This window comes from Lissotriton vulgaris, chromosome 2_1, assembly GCF_964263255.1.
Source record: "Lissotriton vulgaris chromosome 2_1, aLisVul1.2, whole genome shotgun sequence".
NCBI lineage: Eukaryota > Metazoa > Chordata > Amphibia > Caudata > Salamandridae > Lissotriton > Lissotriton vulgaris.
Window position 1 is genome coordinate 1,572,322,817 of NC_141687.1, and position 21,968 is coordinate 1,572,344,784.

The following is a 21,968-nucleotide window of genomic DNA, read 5'->3' on the forward strand; positions in this document are numbered from 1 at the left end:
AGATGGGAAATTGGGCACACCTAGGTCCCCCAGTCCTGGTTCTATCAGCAAAGAAGTCCAGGCAAACTTTTAATGAGACAGTGCTGTTCAACAAAGTATGGGGCTAATGCTCCCATCTTCATAGTGCAAACCCAGACACACACTGAGTTAGTATCTGGCCTTTGAAACTCATATTGGAGATGTCATCTCCTTTGAACCACCCATGCCTCTGCACTGTCCTTTGTCAAAGAAACATTCTGCCAGAGCAGGAGTGGCTCCAGTTCTGCGTGACCCACATCTAAGGCCAAAGGAGTAACTGGAGATAACACCTAGGGGGCCGATTCCAATCACGCTCTGACAGCCCTCCGGGAGCTGACCGTAGCCTTACCGTGAGACCGACGCGTTCCGGGAGCCGGTCCGTCCAGACGAATAAGTACAAGGCGCATGAAGTAATTTGACAGCGACTAGATTAAGCATTAGCAGAAGACATCTTAGTTTTAGCTGTTAATTTGACATTTAGCAGACTCGATTTTGTGTTCCCGGAAGCCATTTTGTCTGCTGCATGCTGCCTCGTGTCGACCATGTGCTTTGTCCTACCTTCTTGTCCATGACATTTGAAATCTGCCCGGCAACAAGTTATATTTAGCTTCCCCCGCTTCTACACGTACCCTGAGGCGTCAACATCTGTTAGTGATGAGCTCCACAAAAGAGCTCCAACAGCGACCAGGCTCTCTGTTATAGATTTGAAAAATGCTTTCTTTTCGATCCCTATTCACCCTGATAGCCGATATTTGTTCGGTTTCACTTTGAATAATCGATCGTATAGATTTTGTAGAACTCCTCAAGGCTACACTGAGAATCCGAGTATTTACAGTCAAGCATTGAAAAGGGAACTTGATTCTTTTACTTTACCTGAAGGTGTGGCTCTCATACAATATGTCGATGACATCTTGTTGGCAGCCGATACTCCGGAGCAATGTGAAAAATGCACTCTATCTTTGCTTTCATTTCTTGCATCCAATCATCATAAAGTATCACAAAAGAAATTGAAATATTGTAGACCTAAGGTAACCTACTTAGGTCACCTTTTGTCTAAGGAGGTACGTGCATTGACATCAGACCGTATACAAGCAATTTTAGATACTCCAGTACCTACCACACAGAAAGGAGTGAGTGCATTTCTTGGTCTTACTTCCTTTTGTAGACAATGAAATTCGGGGTTTTCATACATTGTTAAACCTTTGTTAGCACTTTTGACAAAAGATACTCCAGTGCCTCTCCCTTGGTCAGATGAATGCAGTTACGACAAGCCCTTTGTTCAGCACCAGTGTTAGGTACACCAGATTATACAAAGCCTTTTATACTTTATGTGCATGAGAAAGATGGATGCGCATTGTCAGTTTTAGTCCAGTTACATGGCGATAAGCAACAGTCCTTGTGCATATTTTTCAGCAGTTCTTGATCCTGTTGCCCGAGCGTTACCTGGATGTTTTCGCTCAGTTGCAGCAACAGCTGTGTCAATACGACAGAGTAAAGGGATAGTTTTGTCACATAAGCTGTTAGTGTTGGTACCCCATGCGGTTGATGCCCTTTTAAATCAGACAAAGACGCAGCACTTAACTAGTGCTCGTCTAACAGGATATGAATTGACATAGCTAGCTCCTCATATTACATTGAAGAGATGTGCAACCCTAAACCCAGCTACTTTGTTGCCATATCCAGAGACTCAGCCTCAGTCACAAGAAACACATGATTTTATATTCTTGACTGAGGAACAGACAAAGGGTTGCATTGATTTGCAGGATACGCCCCTTCCAGATGTGGATGGTGAATTGTGGGTTGATGGGTCTTGTTTGAAATTACTGGATGTCACGACCTCAGCCGCGTATGCAATCACCACGCTTGAAACAATAGTGGAGACAGCTTGCATACCACAGAAATCGGCTCAAGCAGCTGAACTGATAGCCTTGACACGAGCATATGAGTTTAGTAAAGATCTATGTGTGAACATCTACACAGATAGCCGTTATGCCTTTGGAGTGGCGCACAGATTTTGGCCTACTCTGGAAGGAAAGAGGCTTTCTTACATCTCATGGAATGCAGATAATGCACGGAGACTTAGTGCATAATCTTTTGACTGCATTGACATATCCAAAGAAAATAGCCATTGTTAAGTGTAGTGCACACAAGAAAGTGACAGACAGGATTGGACAAGGTAATGCCTTTGCAGATCACGTGGCACGTGAAACTGCGATGCAGAGAAGCACTACTTCTATGTATGTAGTGAAGTCACAAGCTGAGCGTTGGCATGATGCAAGGCAGGAAGTATGAGAGATTACAGAAATCTGCTTCTGAAAAGGAACGAGAAGAATGGTCTGAAGAAGGAGAGTTGGATGATGGAGGGTTGTTGGCGGAACAAGCAGATGGATAGTGGAAGCTGCCTATAGCTTTTGTACAACCTATGGTTCAGATGGCACATGGGCTAGCACATGTTGGAGCTTTAGCAATAACGAAATTGCTTACGCAAGTTTGGGAGCATCCAGAAATTGCTAGCACAGCTCAGAGAGTAGTACAGTCCTGTTTGATCTGTTTGCAATATAATCCAGGAAAGGGGACTCGAACTCCAGCTGGAGGATTTGCTACACCAACCGCACCTTTTGAAGTCCTGCAAATGGACTATATCCAACTTGAGTGTTGTAATAATCTGAAGTATGTTCTAGTGGTGGTTTTTGCTTTCAGTAAATGGATTGAAGCGTACACCACGAATGATAATGCTGCTATTACTATGGCTAAAGTGTTGCTGAAGGAATTCTTTCCTAGATTTGGTGTTGGCAAACTCCTATGGAGCCATAACGGACCTCATTTTGTTGGGGGAGTTATCAAGTATGTCCTGAAGGGATTAGGAATCAAACAGAAGTTCCATGCAGTGTTCCATCCACAATCAGCAGGGTTGGTGAAAAGGTATAATGTGTAATGGTTTCCAAGCAGGTTCCGCAGGAGCATCAGGAATCTGAAGAGTAGTCCTCAGCCTTTTCCTACGGCCTTCCGACTCTATCAAACACTAGAGTATCGAATGGCTCGCCAGGGGAAAACAGGGAAACAAAACAAGGAAAGGTTGGGGAAAACAATAGAGCTTGACTGTGCACTTCTGAATGGATACTGGATAACAGGTAGGCTGAAAAGGAATACAATTGTTACTGTCTATTTTTGCCAACCACAACATTAATGTGCACCATGTCTATAACACATATAATACCACTACTTATCACACTAGATTTTCTGGACGGTAGACCATATAGTAGGGTAGAATTAGGTGTTCGTTGTTTCTATTGTGAATAAGACAAGAAAACAGTAAATAACTCCTTCCCACTCTATGCTGGTGAGTATCAAAATCTAAAGGGTAATTCTCACTCTGTATGTTCTGGAAGTAACCTGGGAGATTCCTGTGGATATGAGCTTGAGCCAATACCATGTATCTTGCAATAATATCTGTTAGACAGGAAATACATTCAGATCTTCATGCAAGGTCATCACCAAATATATATAATGAAAAGGCAGCGCACCGCGCTGTTTCCGTGATTCTGCGAGGAGTCGCCTGAATATGCACCAAATTCTGGTCCACACTAGAACACCAGAAGTAATGTATAGATGGCCCAGGAATAGGTGGAATGAAGAGTGCACCGGAAAAAAACAGCAACCAGTGAGGAGTAATAGATCCAATGGCAGTGCACAGCCGGATGGCGGGGAACCAATCCCGGCCGCCGGGCGAAGCACCAGGAATATGGGGGAAACAAGGAAAAAATCTAACTAACTAAGGTAGTAGTTTGGGCGCCCAGCCGGATGGCGGAGAACAATACCCGGCGGCCGGGCGGGGCACCTAAGGACAGGGGAAGGAGAGTGGAAGCTGAATCCAGCTGGATGGCGGGGAAGAACCCGGCCACCAGGCGAGGCTCAAGGAAATGGGGGAAGAGGAGTAACGAAGCAAATGCGGTAACGACCGCAATGGAGGACGTCTGTGCGAAAGACGTCGCTCAAAAGCGATTCCACCGACAATGCACAAAAGGAAAGAAGCGAACACAACTCCTTCAGCAAGAGGGCAAGAAACGCACAGGAAATGACATGGAGCAATCGAAAACCGGAAGTCAGGTAAAACAAGTTGGGACGGAACCCACAACGAAAGGAGCTAGACGCAAGAACGTAAAGCGTTGTTCTGTTGTTCTTAGCGTCTTAAATAGTGAATGCAATTAAAGGTACAGTGTCGGAGGGTAGTTGGGGCATGACATAATGCTACTCTGAAGTTGAAAATAGAGAAGATACAGGCCTCTACATCTTTGACTTGGCCAGATGCTTTGCCGTTGGCATTGTTGTCTATTAGATCAGTGCCACATTCTCAAACAGGCCTCACCCACTACGAGGTGGTGTTTGGAAGGCCTATGAATGTCTGGGGAGTTCTGAAACCGAGTTCTATATGTGATGTACTTTGTGTCTTAATGAATGACTATTTGGCACAGTTAACTGATAGCTTGGATTCTATTCATCAACAGGTTCGAGAAGCACTCCCTGACAGATCTACTGGTGAAGGCCATAACCTCCGACCTGGTGATCAGGTTATGATAAGAGCGTTTAAGAGGTCAAGCAGCTTGGAGCCGAGGTGGTGTGGACCAGAGCAAGTGCTCCTCGCCACGGGAACAGCGGTTCGAGTCACCAACAAGAAAAACTGTGTACATAGTACCCATTGTCACAAGGTATTGTCGACCTTGGTGGAACCTGATGTGCTGACCGATCATCGAGAGATCCTGACTACGGAGAAAGGCCAAGCTGTATCACCTGATGAATCTGCGGAGTTCTTCCTGGACCAGACGACTCCTGGAGCATCGCGATACAACTTGAGGCCAAGAAAAGAATTTGCAGTTTTGAAAGAGACAGGTTGAGCAACCGCCCTGGGTAGTGGAAACGGAATGCCGATATGACAAGCAGGGGGGGGTCAGCCCTGCCTACTGTAGTGACACCCGTCTTGATCTTCGGTGAAGAAACCAACTTCTACCCTCGGGAGAAGAGCTCTTAAAATAATTTTGTTTTTGTGTTTTCTAATTTATTAGAAATAGTTGATTTTGCTGTTGAAATGAATATAAAGAAATTTTTTGGTGCTATAGGGTTCTTTGCTACTTTGACAAGTATAGCGGTGATCACTTGGTCTATTGAAGTGATGATCCCTGCTCGTGAACTATTTGTTGCCACTACTCCTGTTCCAGAAGAGCACCAGCATTTTACTCTTCCATATCATGAACAGAAGCACCGCCAATCCTACCTTAATAATATGTTTGTTCAGATGCTGCACCACACACACAGTGCTACTAATACCACTAATTGTTGGATATGTGGTATGATTCCAGAGCATCAAAAGAAAGGAGGAACCCCTTTTATCCCACTTCCTTTTTCACATATTGGCTCTTGTCGAGCCTGGTACACTTTGCTTTTCTCGACTAGGAAACCTACAGTAGTAGGACTTCTTTTCCGTTTGAATAAAGAATGTTATCAGGACAAAGATGGGTATCCCCAAGCCAATGGAACTATATGGGAATGGGAAGAATATCGACCGGACAATTCCTCTACGCCATATGTCTTCACTCTCACAAGAGACTTTGCCAAAAACGAACCTTTTGTAATTTCGGTAACAAAGCCTAAAGAAGACGTATGTGTACAAAGTACTGGATGAATTCCAGTCGGAGTGAGTGAGTGTATTACAGTATTAAATATAGATGGAGCGAATAATAGCTCGTTTTTAGCTTCACATAACACATATTTAGTATGTGGCAGTAATGGATATCATTAACCCTGGGCTAAGTACTTCGCCCTTTGCAAAGTAGGCAAAGCAGGCAACACTATGCCCACTCCTTGGGCGTAGCGAAGTTGCCCGCCACCCGCCTCCCTCCTGCCCTCCCTAAATACTTAAATTACTTATTAAAAATAAATAAAAGCCACTTACCTTGTCCGCTGCGTCCCCGGGGCTCCGTCTTGTAATCGCGCCGCCGTCTCGGATACTAATGCGCATGTGTGGCCGCCCACGCATGTGCGAGAAATGCACATGCACGGGCGGACGCGCATGCGCATTAGTATCCGAGACGGCGGCGCGATTACAAGAGGGAGCCCCGGGGACGCAGCGGACAAGATAAGTGGTTTTTATTAATTTTTAATAGGTAATTTAAGTATTTAGGGAGGGCTGGAGGGAGGCGGGTGGCGCGTAGTGGGGCTACACGAAGTGCGTAGGTGGGCGTAGTTTCTCGCCCACTTCACGTAGCTTCGCGTAGCACCACTACGCCTACTACGCCCACCGTTAGATATCATCAATTATTAGTTGGTTGGTCAGGAGTATGCTACGTATCTTTTCTATTACTACCTGTTTTCTTGGCACCTGCATCATATCATCGAGATTTTAAGCTATATCAGAATGTTTCATTGAACAGGAGTAAAAGGACTATAAGCACTGATGAAGTGGATCAAACAGACACTAGTCTACAGCAATATGTTGATTTTAATTTGGGATTGTTTTCTTTTGTGGGCGCTGCACTGCATAGCAAGAAAGTAAGAAGGCTAACTAGAGCGGTAGAAGCTGTCACTTTTTAGCACTGCAATAGCACTAGGGAATATCACAGAAGAGTTACAAGTTGCAAGAAATGTAGAGTTACAAAATAGGATGGTCCTTGATGTGATGCTAGCAGATCGAGGAGGAGCATGTAAAATTATCGGTTGTAGTTGCTGTGTTTATATACCTGACAAATTGCCTTCAGAGTATGATACAATTTTTAAATTACATAAGACAGCTACAGATATTCATGAAAAGAATGGTACTTGGTCCTTTTCTGGATGGTTTTGGGCTCTAGTCACTGCTTGGGGTTGGAAACTATTGACTGTTCTATGTATCGCAATTGCAGTGATTTTTACCTTTTGTATGTGTATTCATTGCGGCCCGATGTTATGCTCCAGGTGTATTACTACTTGTATGCCAACAAAAGAGAATATTGTGAAAATGAAAGCACAGCACATAATGAATAAGGAAATAGCTGATATGATACAAATAGATATACAAGATGAGTATTTAGATTATCCTAGAAAGGCGAATGTCTTCAGCTAACGCTGAAAGGGTCATCTGAAGTAATTTGACAGCGACTAGATTAGGCATTAGCAGAAGACATCTTAGTTTTATCTGTTAACTTGACATTTAGCGGACTCCATTTTGTATTACCGGCAACCATTTTGTCTGCTGCATGCTGCCTCGTGTCGACCATGTGCTTTGTCCTACCTTCTGGTCCACGACATTTGAAATCTGCCCGGCAACAAGTTATATTTAGCATCCCCCGCTTCTGCACATACCCTGAGGGGTCTACATCTGTTAGTGATAAGCTCCACAAAAGAGCTCTTGTGTATTAGTCTCCAAACCTGTAGCTCCTCCCACTGATTAATTGTGCCTCTCGATATTACCTTATATGTACATAAACTGTGCTCTTGTGTTTGTAGCGCCTTCTTTTGAGCCCCTGCGTGGGTATAAATAAACCACGTTTTCTTAGCTCGTGTTGCTACTTCTTGCAATGCCGAAGGGTGCTGTTTGAATTGTAGTACCACCTCATAAGGTCTAATAAACATTTCTTTTGTATTCTAGTTTCCGTGCCAACTTCTTCCTAATGGTCTGAGGACTTGTGCTGAGAAGGGCAAACCCCTTGCACTAGCGGGTCTGGCTGAGGCCCTCTACATCACGCAAATGTGTAAAAATCCCGACCGGCACGTAGGCTCCTATTCCAGCAACATTTCCTGTATGAGCCGGATCCATAAACGCCAATTCGAGTCACCCGGAAGCAGTCTCACAGCAGTTTCCGGCCAGACAAGTACAATGCGTACTTCATACGTGCCGAACGGGTCGCCACTTACAGCACATCACAGCATCCAGGAGAGCTGTATTGCAGATCAAATTTGCGCCACAACACGGCTACGAGATGGACCAACTCTCAACGTGTACAAGACAGAGCAACAATCAGCAAGTACAAGACGAACCAATAATGAATCCGATCATGCAGGTCATCCCAGTACGGTATATCCATGACCAGATCAGGATCAGACGCGTTCATCGCAGACCGTAAGTCAGACACCCACCACACAAACAAACGTCACAAACCTGCAAAATGCTACACACACATAGAGGGTGGATATCCCTTCCACCAGTAATAGCCAAACCAAAGGGGTTGTATGGTCATCACTACCAGCAGTCCCCACACATAGGGAGGGTGCTCATCACTACCAGCAGTCCCTACTCATAGGGGGCTGGATGCCCATCACTACTAGTAGTCCCCACTCATGGGGGGTTATTTTCACTACCAGTAGTACCTACTCATAGGGGGCTGGATGCCCATCATCACCAGTATCCCCTATGAAATGGGGGGCTGGATGTCCCTCCCTAATGCCATCCCCACTCTAAGGGGGCTGGATTCCCAGCACTACTAACATCCCAATCATAGGGGGCTGGATGCCCAGCACTTCTACCATCCCCTCTCATAGGGGGATGGATGCCCAGCACTACTACCATTCCCACTCATAGGGGGCTGAATGCCCATCACTACCACTACCCGTTACTCATAGGGGGTTGGAAGCCCATCACTACCAGTAACCCCAACTCAGAGGGGGCTGGATGACAATCACTACTACCATCCCCACTCATAGGAGGCTGGAGGCCCATCACTACCAGTACCCCCGACTCATAGGGTGCTGGATGCCTACCACTACTACCATCCCCACTCATAGGGGGTAGAACGCCCAGCACTACTACCATCCCCACTCATAGGGGGCTGGATGCCCATCACTACTACCATCCCCACTCATAGGGGGCTGGTGACCAGCACTACTACCATCCCCACTCATAGGGGGCTGGATGCCCAGCACTATTACCATCCCCACTCATAGGGGGATGGATGCCCATCACTACCAGAACCCCCTACACATAGGGGGCTGGATGCCCATCACTACTACCATCCTCACTCATAGGGGGCTGGTTGGCCCTCACTACCAGTACCCCTTACACATAGGGGGCTGGATGCCCATCACTACAACCATCCCCACTCATAGGGGGCCGAATGGCCATCACTACCAGTACCCCTACTAATAGGGGGCTGGATGCCCATCACTATCAGTACCCCCTACTCATAAATGGCTGGATTCTCATCACTACTACCATCCCCACTCATAGGGGGTTGGATGCCCATCACTACCAGTAGCCCTACTCATTGGGGGCTGAATACCCATCTCTACTATCCTCCCCACTCATAGGGGGCTAGATGCCCATCAACTACCAGTACTCTCTACTCATAGGGGGCTGAATGCCCATCACTACTACCATCCCTACTCATAGGGAGCTGGATGTCCATCACTAGGACCATCGCCACTCATAGGGGGTTGGAAGCCCATCATACCAGTAACCCCTACTCTACGACCATCCCTACTCATATGGGGCTGGATGCCCAGCACTACCAGTACCCCCTACTCATAGGGAGCTGGATGTCCATCACTACTACCATCCCCACCCATAGGGGGCTGGATATCCAGCACTACCAGTACCCCCTACTCATAGGGGGCTGGAGGCCCATCACTACCAGTATCCCCTACACATAGGGGCTGGATGCCTAGCACTACCAGCATTCACACACATAGGGTGACTAAGCAAACCACCCTATCATCTTGGCATGATTATATGTTTTTTTGTGTAAAATGTTCACAACACAGATTCTGACAGCGAACATACAATGGGACTCCCATCACATGTGTGCCCAAAAGGTGATTGTGGGCTTCAAAAATCCAGCATTTTAGGATCATTGTGGTAATGGGGTCTAAACCCCCCCCCCCATCACTACAGTGACCAAAAGGTGATCGTGGGGTTCAAAGCACCAGCGTATCAGGAACATTCTGGTAATGGGGTCTAAACCCCACATTACTACAGTGGACCAGAAGGTGAGTGTGGGCATACAGTAGCAGCATCCTCAAACCAGCATGTATGATTCCTGGTCCTAACACCACAAGCAATGTTGTGGCAATGTAGTGGTTGTGTCACATACAAACATAGATTTGGTGGGGCAAAGATTGCTGTGTATCAAAACAACACCCTCAACAAACAAGCATCTGCCATGATCCCTGACAATGCCTCCAGTGTCCAATTAGACTATGGGAAAAGTGACCATCATGATGCATAAACTCATATCTTTACGAACAGACACGCAAACTAAGGACTCCTGTGGAGACTGTAGATGTTAGGTGCCCAAGGGGCATATCATCAAGATGATTATCGCCACTTTAGCTGCCATTTTCAGCCGTAAAGCGGCGATAATCTTAACGCGGTATTAGCAATGGCACGCTAACCAGCTTTAGCGTGTGTTACCTTGTGTCATCGCATATTTCACTAACGCCTTGCATCTCATCGCTAATGAGATGCAAGGTAGGCATTCCTGACATTCACTACATGTCAGAACTAGGGTTGGGCGGAATTTCCAAAGTTGCCTTTCGCAAAATTCCGCGAAACAGCAAGAAATCTCTGCGAGCAGGCAAAATTTCGTGTGCTCGCAGAGATTTTGCTGCGCCCGTCAAAAGTATCGCCTGTAAAATGGTGCTACTGTGTTTGCTTGAGAATAAAATATAAAACCAACCTGGTCACCATGTCTTGCTTTATTTATTTATTTGTCACTTTGCGGCCAACGTGCCGTGCTTTATTTATTTATTTTCACGTTTTCTTAAACTTTTTTTTTCCGCCCTTCTCCATCCAGACGCTGCACTTTGAAAGAGAAAAATGAAAGAAACAGACTGCTTTTCCAGCAAGTCAGTAGGATCGAGAATCTCAATCCTACTGACTTGCTAGAAAAGCAGTCTGTTTCTTCCATTTTTCTCTTTCAAAGTGCAGCCTCTGGAAGGAGACACTTGCAGGAGCCTGAGTGACACTCACTGACCACTTCTCTGCCTTCCTCCCTCCCCCCTCCATTCCTCAATCCATCGTTTTCTCTCTTTCTTTCCATCCGTCTCTACCTCGATCTCGAGAACGAGGTAGAGATGGACGAGATAGAAACGGACGGAAAGAAAGAGAGAGAGGGAGGGATAGAGGGAGGGAGGCAGAGAAGTGGACAGTGAGTGACCCTCGGGCTCCTGCAAGTGTCTTCATCCAGACACTGCACTTTGAAAGAGAAAAATGAAAGAAACAGACTGCTTTTCCAGCAACAGAGTTTCATTTGATTTTGGATGCATTTCACTGGGGAACAAAGGGAGGAAGTTTGCCAGCAAGTCAGTAGGGTCGAGATCGAGGTAGAGACGGACGTTAAAGAAAGAGAGAGAGGGAGAGAGGGGAGGAGAGAAGGAGGGAGGGAGGTAGAGAAGTGGACACTAGGGATAAGGCAAGTGCTTCCTGGTGAGGTTTAAAATACCTCATGCTGCCCGAATTCTGTTCCGCTGCGGAACGCGAAAATGCTGAAATTTCAAAATTTCTGCGAGCGGAGCGGAATTTGCCGCCCACCCCTAATCAGAACATCGAAATCGCGGCTTCGCACTATCAACAAGGATGCCCCATTCAAGCGTTGTGACTATGAAAATCTCGCAAAGAGCCGAGTAACGCTGGTTCCTTACACCAGGTTAATTGCGAACTTAGGGTGGCTGAGTGAGCTAAAGAATGGTGATGGATTAAACCCAGATCAGTTGACTGGGGGTGAGTGTTTGATTTGCTCAAACGCTCCGTCCATCATCCACTTTTGTTTCGCTTTGTTCGCCCTAAATTGGCAGGGTATGCTCAGACGTGAGTCCCTTGCTCAATTGGCCACTGGATTCAAGATAGCCTGGCTGATGAGGATTATGAATCCAAAACCGGTCCCAGGATGCTTGTTTCCGGTCCAGGGAAGACATGGCTTGACAGTTCGGGCTGGTCTGTTCCCATGAGGCACAGGGTCAGACTGATTTGCATATGGCCATGTCTGAACTGGGGTGGCTGAGTGAGCTAAAGAATGGTGATGGATTAAACCCAGATCAGTTGACTGGGGTTGAGTGTTTGATTTGCTCAAACGCTCCGTCCATCATCCCCTTTTTTTTCCGCTTTGTTCGCCCTAAGTTTGCAGGGTATGCTCAGACGTGAGTCCCTTGCTCACTTGGCCTCTGGATTCAAGATAGCCTGGCTGATGAGGATTATGAATCCAAAACCGGTCCCAGGATGCTTGTTTCCGGTCCAGGGAAGACATGGCTTGTCAGTTCGGGCTGGACTGTTCCCATGAGGCACAGGGTCAGACTGATTTGCATATGGCCATGTCTGAACTGGGGTGGCTGAGTGAGCTAAAGAATGGTGATGGATTAAACCCAGATCAGTTGACTGGGGGTGAGTGTTTTATTTGCTCAAACGCTCCATCCATCATCCCCTTTTGTTTAGCTTAATTGCGAACTTACCCATATTGCCCTATGGGGGGTGGATTATCATGCTGAATCCCCCTGGCTTATCAACAAGGACTACCCTATCTCTGACATGTTATCACCGGATTACTAGCGATGTTGCAGCATTTCGTCAATATCGCTGGATATTTTATCACTTTGGAGATAGCCGTTGATGGCAACGCAATATCTCAGCAATAATATCAAGCTATAGCCGTAGATAACTTAAATCGCGCAAAGTGTGATTAGCGATATTTATCGTGGGTCCTTGTAGATATACCCCCAAGTCTTATACCATGGCAGCAAAGGGACATACCAAACATGATGAATGTGCAGGATAATGAGCTAGGAGATACAGGGACACTATGGAAAGGCCTACAAACAACATCCAGCCAATGGAACGCAAAAGCCATACCAATGCAGTGGTGCAGATGCACAGACACAGACTGGCAGCCCCACATTGTATATCATACACAACGTGTGTGTGTCTCAGTGTCCCAAGGCTAGTACACAACAAATGATGGTGGGCTGAACTCCAATGACACAGATGTGTACACAGTGCCATACAAAAGTAACTCATGAACTGTGCACTCCTTTGTGGGAAAGCAGGCATTGTCAATTGAGTGGGATCCCAACCGATTCATGTGACACAAGCTGGGCGGAACAGCAAACAACACAGCGAGAGACAGACCCACTACAGCACTACCCTCAGAGACACTACATTGGGGTGAAAGTAGCCTGTATGACAATCCCACAGTGATGACAAAGGTAGATGTTGCCCAAACTGTGGAGCACAGTAACCTGTGCGCACTGGGTCATGTGTCTTGATGAACAAACTTTTATCACACCTACACAAACAAAAAATCATAGGCCATGGCATGTAACCAATGGGCAAAATGTAGAGAGGGGCCTAGCCATGAGACAACTCACATTTGGCCACTCTCAACACCACACACCATGATCTGCACCAATGTGCATCAGCTAAGCACACATGGACTGGTGAAATTGCTCATGCACCCATGACATTCCCAGGGGTGGTGGGGGGATCTAAGGTACCCACAAATCCTCACACATAGCCAGTCAACCACCTATGTGAATTTCTGCCACACTGCACAGTATGCGGTACATGGGCATGACGTGAAATCTACCAGAATCATTGGGATCCCTGCCACACTCCCACACCAATGAGGAGCCAAAGGAGAGCCACAAAGAGCACAGCAACGCCTTCCAACATTGCAGCTCTGACCCTGATAATAATAATAATAATAATACAGAATTGTATAAAGCGCGAACAGCTACCTCACGAGGAGGTGTCCCGGCGCTATAGCAACAGTGTTGTGCCCGTTTAGGTAGAGGAGCTGGAGTCTAACGAGGTGCCTAGCGTGGTTGGGCAAACAGCCAGGTTTTCAGTAATCGCTTAAAACATGCTTCGGATGGAGCCTGTTGGAGAGCAGGGGGTAGCGAATTCCATAGTACCGCCACATTGGCCGAGAAGGTGCGTCCACCTAACCTGGCTCTTTTTACTCTAGGGGCTGTAATGCGAACACTGTTGTTGGATCTAAGGGACCGGGCTTGGGTGTATCTTGGTAGTCTAGCTTTCAGGTAATTTGGGCAGTTGCCGAACAGAGATCTAAAAGCCAGGGTGAGTGCTTTAAATTTTATTCTGCTTGCCACTGGTAACCAGTGAAGGGAAAGGAGATGCGGAGAGATAGAGTGTTTGTAAGGAATCCTCATTAAAAGTCTCGCAGCCGCATTTTGGACCATTTGGAGTTGTCGTATAAGATACTTTGGTAAGCCCAGATACAAGCTGAGTGGGAGTAGTCGCCCACACATACAAGTGACCCACTCACTGGCAAATACCACACAGTGAAAACAACTTGATGTTGGTAATACAGAAGTGCCAAGGGGAATCCTGAATGTGTCCCACATGCGTTTGACAACATCCCCGGACCTTACAACTAAAACAGCTAGGGATAACACACTAATGACCAGTAGTTTGCCATGCACCTACATCCCAGAAAACCCATGGCAAAGATGTTGGATGAACACAGGACAACTCAGCAAGCGCCACAAACAGGAACACCTGTAGGTAACACAAACTGTGTGGAAAAAGGGAAGGGAACACACACAGATATGCTCACACAACACACACCATGGGCTCAGGCAATATCATATCACAGAATGACACACTACCATGAGGGGACTACATTCCTCGGGAAGGTCAGCTATGCAAAATGTTGTCTGTGCAGAGCTCTGTCATATCAGCATGACACTTGCTCAGTGAGCCAACAATTACGACACAATGAAAGCTCTGGTCACATCAGCCTGTGTACGGGAGTGTCCCTTAAGTCATCTGCATGTACGCAATGCACATGTATAGCAATTTGCACTGACGACACAGATGACTTGTGTACCATTTATGCACAAACCTGCATGTCCAGTGGAGATGGGCCCAGTCAGGGAACCTTACAATGTGCACAAATGTAAGCCCAACATATTTGCAACAGAGTACGTCAAAGATGTGAAGTAGCAAACAAAAGGAGAAATCCTGGTCCCACAATTTTGCTATCATTACACCCTGAAATTGCAGCAAAGGATGTCATGGATACATACCAGAATAGCACACATATCCCATGGACAACATGGAGTCCATCACATCAACAAATCTTATTCCTTTAAAACACCATTACAACAACAAGTTTGTGATACTCATCATCAACATCATGTACATTAGATGCAACAACACTTGACAACAGCAATTGGCTTTATTCAGCACATAAATCCTTGTAACTGTTAAGTACAAAAAAGTCCAAATGCCAATGGCCAGTCCATCTCAAGAGTCGTACTAGGGTGACATGTGACAAGTTGTCACCCATTGCTTGCATGCACTGCTATGGCCAGGGGGACATCTCCTCTTGGAGGGGCATACATAGGGGCAGGCAATGCACGGCAGGGACAGGATCAGGGAACAGCAGAATCGGGCATGGCAGGGGTGGTGGGTGGAGGAGTGTCACTGGCAGCTGCAGTGGAGGTGTCTGACACAATGAGTGCCGTCACCACTGCAGGTCTCAAGTCAGATGTGGTGGGTGCCGTCACCATTGCTGGGCTCAAGTCAGATGGAGTGGTTGCTGGCACCACTGCAGTGACAAACTAAATACAATGATGCCTCTGCTATTCTTTTTTGAAAAACCTTACTAGTTGGAGACAAATTATCTATTCACTGTTTGTTAGTTACACAAAGAATAAATCACCAATTATTGCTTTTTGTTCATCTCTTAGCTATCAGAAACAATATTATAAACGAATAATGCACAAACAAAGGAGGTTGGTTTGAACAACTTGTTTTTAGTCAACCAATTCTTCTTTTCACAGGAATTTGTATTCAATTATTTTCAAAGAATTCTTTCATTTCATACACATTATTTTACAAATATCCTATACATATACACAATATTTACACTGTGCACCAAAACACATATCAATATGACCAAAACAACCAAAAGGTTTGTGGATACCCTATCTTCAAGGGTTCAATTGTGGCCCAATACTTTAAAAAAGGAAATTCATGGTATATTCTTATAAAACCTTAATTCCTTCTTCACGATCACCACATCCTTGACGAGCATAGGAAGCTTTAATGTCTTTGTGCTTCTGTTTTTAGATGCTCTTGTAGAATATTTCCAAGGCTTAAATCCACATTAATAGGGTGTCGGATTGAAATGACAGTCGACGCGTTTTGGCCTATCATACAGTTAAGGCCTCCTCAGGACTTTGGGCAACAAACACAAATTAATCTACAAAAGAAATAAAAATGTATATATATATACATTCAAAGGTGCTTACAAGATTAAAACGGCTTGGTCTGGCCGTGGAACACCGCACCGCCTAAGAAGAGCGCCGTAACCGCCCGAAAATTGACCGTCCAAAGTTTCCCGCCGCAAGGCAACAGGGCAGCGGCAGCCACCATGGACTGGACCATGGCATAGGTCCCAGCAGTTTCGAAAAAGGATTGTTGGGGAATCGCGATAGCAAGAACTTGGCAAAATCGTCTCCCATTGAAGGGTAATCATCGTTGGCGGTCAAGCAACTACAGTGACCAGGATGCTCAAGGTTAAAGAATACGCCCATTGATGGGCTGGACAATGAATAGAAGCTCCGATATGGCCCTGTAAGCTGCAGCGCTCCCTGTTCAGACAAGCCGAGCTCCTCCTCTGAAGAAGACCGTGGTACGTCGAAATGCATTAGGAATCGAACACTGAGCTTTTGAATAAATCAGCTGCAAAGAAACGAGATGTGTGTGCGACTCAATTCTTTCCTTTGAAAGGTGCTTACAATATATACATTCATGTACGTACGACTTTTCAGGTCACGGACACCAACACCCAAAGGTGCCCATAAAGCTAAAGAGGTAACATATCCCTAGAGGTATAGGCAACATTCCTTACACTACGTGACACCACCTAGTGTATCTGTGTATTCGAAATAGAACTAAGACCAAATGCTGGAAACCCAAAAAACAAATTACCCATATCAAGTGGTAAAACCTTATGTTATCCCGTGCACTCTAACTCATGCCGACTAAAAAGCGACTAAACATACCAGCACAGGAGCTGTAATCAGCCTCTCTTTAATAGGGTCACTCAGGTTCAGGCACCAACTATTAGGGTAGCGCTCTATACTAAACGGGTGCAGTCCTTAGTCCGTTTATCTGTAAAAACATATATGTAATTATCAACTTTACTATATCCCATATACTGAGTAGCCACTGACTAAGGTATACACCAAACGAGTCCCCTAACATCTACACTTCTAACTTACAGTTCGCGTGGTCCTAGTATCATACGATACTCCTCCCTCCATACTCCAAGAGCACGAAAATTATGTTGAAACCTTGTCCAAAAGCCGTGGAAAACTCCGGCGCACCCCAGCAAACAATCCTCTTTACTTCCGGGTACCGGTGAGGGTAAAAGTCAGAGACTATCTTTACCACGCAGTATGTGGGCGTCAGACCGAAATAGAAGACGGACTAAGCGTTCTGCTCGACGTGGATACTGAAATGGAGAACGGACTATATGATCTCCACAACACATGGTGCCCGATCCAAAATGGCCACCAAATATCATGCCTGAAACGACTCGCTGGCTATGATTTAGAGATTCAAGCCTATGGACCTCTGTACTATGAGGAGAAGTGTGGCTCAATGATTAGAGCGGCAGACCCTGATGCAGAGGTCTAGCCCGGGACCAGGGTTCAATTCCCCACCTCGGCGGGTCTTGGGCTCAAAAAATTCCACGGACCTGATAATTCTCGCCTCTGTACCTATTTCAATCATGGAGTCCCACTCTGCAACTCTGGGCACTAGCTTGCTTAATCTCCACAACGGCCCCCACAATGCTAAGGATGCCTGGCTTCCACCTTGGGGGTGCCCAGGAGTGGACGCCTCACAGGGAAAGCCAGGATGGGTTCCCCAGCGGTATTCGTACAAGCGCCTTGAGACCCTTGCGGGTGAGTAGTGCGCTACATAAGTATCAATTTACATTTTTACATTAGTCAACCTTCATGGACAAAAACAGAATTAATCTAAAAAATACAAAATCAATTAAAAGGGGCTATATCCACAACTATATCATACTAATTAGCGGTTGGAATGTAATAGGTACCTTATATCCCAGTGTGTTGCCTACACCTCATACAGACTAAAGCAGTTTCATATATGTTCAAATTTATTTACAAACACAAATTATGCAGGCAATTATACAGAAACACTATATACAGGTAAGATCAGATATCCATTCTAACTAAGTAACGACCAGATCTCATCTTTGTCATTGAGTCCTGTTTTTGATGTTTGGTATTTCTCAATTAATCTTGCTTCAAGACGGTTGAGTTTAATCTCTGTTTCTCCTTTGTTCAAGTTCGTAACGCAACACAATACTGACCAATGGATGTCCTTCACTGAGTGATTGTGCGTAATAAAATGACTGACCAACGGGGCCCCTATAGTCTGACATTTGATCCTTGATTTATGTTGCAGAACCCGGGTTTTAACTGCCTGGATCGTTTGCCCAATGTAAAATTTTTCAAACGGACACTTAATGCAGTAGATCAAATTTTTCGAATTACAGTTGGAAAATGTTCTTTGTATGTGTATGTTGCCATTGATGTCAATTTCTTTGGAATCCCTAGTAAGCTCACATGCCATACAATTATGGCATTTAAAATGGCCTATAACTGGGGGCAAACCTAAAAGTTCTCTTGTATCTTTTGGTCCTACCTTACCAGTGGAATTGCTCGCTCTTACTAGCTGGTTGGGAATATGTTGACCTTTCCTAAACGCAAATAATGGTTTGGGTATTTCCTGGTCGCCCAACAATCTCCAATTCTTTTGAATTACTTTCTTAACTTTATTTGCCCGAGGGTCAAAGGTCAATACACATGTAAGTGGGGTATTGTTTTTATCCTTATCTTTCGGTACCAACAAGGTTTCTCTAGGCGTGTACCACGCTCTTTTGAGGGCCACCTTTACTAATCTTTTAGGGTACCCTCGTTGTCCCAGTTTTTCTTTCAAATTGTTGGCATGAAAAAAGTACTGTTGTTTGTTACTGCAATTCCTCCTTATACGGAGGAATTGACCGTATGGTAAATTCTCCTTTAAGGTACGGGGATGGTGGCTGGTGAAATGTAGCAATGTATTACGATCTGTAGGCTTGGTATACAAACTGACGCCCAGTTTCCCATTATCATGCTCAACATAAACATCCCAAAAATTGATTTTGTTAGGGTCACTCGACACCGTAAAGTTAAATTCACGTGTTCTGTTGTTTAACCGTACCTTAAAGGAGAATTTACCATACGGTCAATTCCTCCGTATAAGGAGGAATTGCAGTAACAAACAACAGTACTTTTTCATGCCAACAGTTTGAAAGAAAAACTGGGACAACGAGGGTACCCTAAAAGATTAGTAAAGGTAGCCCTCAAAAGAGCGTGGTACACGCCTAGAGAAACCTTGTTGGTACAGAAAGATAAGGATAAAAACAATACCCCACTTACATGTGTATTGACCTTTGACCCTCGGGCCAATAAAGTTAAGAAAGTAATTCAAAAGAATTGGAGATTGTTGGGCGACCTGGAAATACCCAAACCATTATTTGCGTTTAGGAAAGGTCAAAATATTCGCAACCAGCTAGTAAGAGTGAGCACTTCCACTGGTAAGGTAGGACCAAAAGATACAAGAGAACTTTTAGGTTTGCCCCCAGTTATAGGCCATTTTAAATGCCATAATTGTATGGCATGTGAGCTTACGAGGGATTCCAAAGAAATTGACATCAATACAACACATACAAAGAACATTTTCCAACTGTAATTCAAAAAATTTGATCTACTGCATTAAGTGTCCGTGTGAAAAATTTCACATTGGGCAAACGATCCAGGCAGTTAAAACCTGGGTTCTGCAACATAAATCAAGGATCAAATGTCAGACTATAGGGGCCCTGTTGGTCAGTCATTTTCTTACGCACAATCACTCAGTGAAGGACATCCATTGGTCAGTATTGTGTTGCGTTACGAACTTGAACAAAGGAGAAAAAGAGATTAAACTCAGCCGTCTTGAAGCGAGATTAATTGAGAAATACCAAAAATCAAAAACAGGACTCAATGATAAAGATGAGATCTGGTCGTTACTTAGTTAGAATGGATATCTGATCTTACCTGTATATAGTGTTTCTGTATAATTGCCTACATAATTTGTGTTTGTAAATCAATTTGAACATATATGAAACTGCTTTAGTCTGTATGAGCTGTAGGCAACACACTGGGATATAAGGTACCTATTACATTCCTACTGCTAATTAGTATCATATAGTTGTGGATATAGCCCCTTTTAATTGATTTAGTATTTTTTAGATTAATTCTGTTTTTGTCCATGAAGGTTGACTAATGTAAAAATGTAAAATGATACTTCTGTAGCGCACTACTCACCCGCAAGGGTCTCAAGGCACTTGTACGAATACCGCTGGGGAACCCATCCTGGCTTTCCCTGTGAGGCGTCCACTCCTGGGAACCCCCAAGGTGGAGGCCAGGCATCCTTAACATTGTGGGGATTAAGCAAGCTATTGCTCAGAGTTGCAGAGTGGGACTCCATGATTGGAATAGGCACCGAAGCGAGAATTATCAGGTCTGTGGAATTTTTTGAGTCCAAGACCCGCCGGGGCAGGGAATTGAACCCTGATCCCGGGGTAGACCTCTGCATCAGGGTCTGCCACTCTAAATATTGAGCCACACTTCTCCTCGTAGTACAGAGGTCCATAGGCTTGAATCTCTAAATCATATCCAGCGAGTCATTTCAGCCATGATATTTGGTGGCCATGTTTTTCGGGCACCATGTGTTGTGGAGATCATATAGTCCGTTCTCCATTTCAGTATCCACGTCGAGCAGAACGCTTAGTCCGTCTTCTATTTTGGTCTGACGCCCATATACTGCGTGGTAAAGATTGTCTCTGACGTTTACCCTCACCGGTACCCAGAAGTAAAGAGGATTGTTTGCTGCGGTGCGCCAGAGTTTTCCACGGCGTTTGGACAAGGTTGCAACATAATTTTTGCGATCTTGTAGTATGGAGGGAGCAGTATCGTATGATACTATGACCACGCGAACTGTAGGTTAGAAGTGTAGATGTTAGGGGACTCGTTTGGTGTATACCTTAGTCAGTGGGTACTCAGTATATGGGATATAGTAAAGTTGATAATTACATATATGTTTTTTCAGATAAACGGACTGAGGACTGCGCCAGTTTAGTATAGAGCGCTACCCTAATAGTTGGTGCCTGAACCTGAGTGACCCTATTAAAGAGAGGCTGATTACAGCTCCTGTGCTGGTATGTTTAGTCGCTTTTTAGTCGGCATGAGTTAGAGTGCACGGGATAACATAAGGTTTTACCACTTGATAAGATTGATTTGTTTTTTGGGTTTCCAGCATTTGGTCTTAGTTCTATTTCGAATACACAGATACACTAGGTGGTGTCACGTAGTGTAAGGAATATTGCCTATACCTCTAGGGATATGTTACCTCTATAGCTTTATGGGCACCTTTGGGTGTTGGTGTCGGTGCCCTGAAAAGTCGTAAGTACATGGATGTATATATATATTTTTTTTTATTTCTTTTGTATATTAATTTGTGTTTGTTGCCCAAAGTCCTGAGGAGGCCTTAACTGTATGATAGGCCGAAACGCGTCGACTGTCATTTCAATCCGACACCCTATGAATGTGGAATTAAGCCTTGGAAATATTCTACAGGAGCATCTAAAAACAGAAGCACAAAGACATTAAAGCTTCCTATGCTCGTCAAGGATGTGGTGATCGTGAGGAATGAATTAAAGTTTTATAAGAATATATCATGAATTTCCTTGTTTAAAGTATTGGGCCACAATTGAACCCTTGAAGATAGCGTATCTACAAACCTTTAGGTTGTTTTGTCATATTGATATGTGTTTTGGTGCACAGTGTAAATATTGTGTATATGTATAGGATATTTGTAAAATAATGTGTATAAAATGAAAGAATTCTTT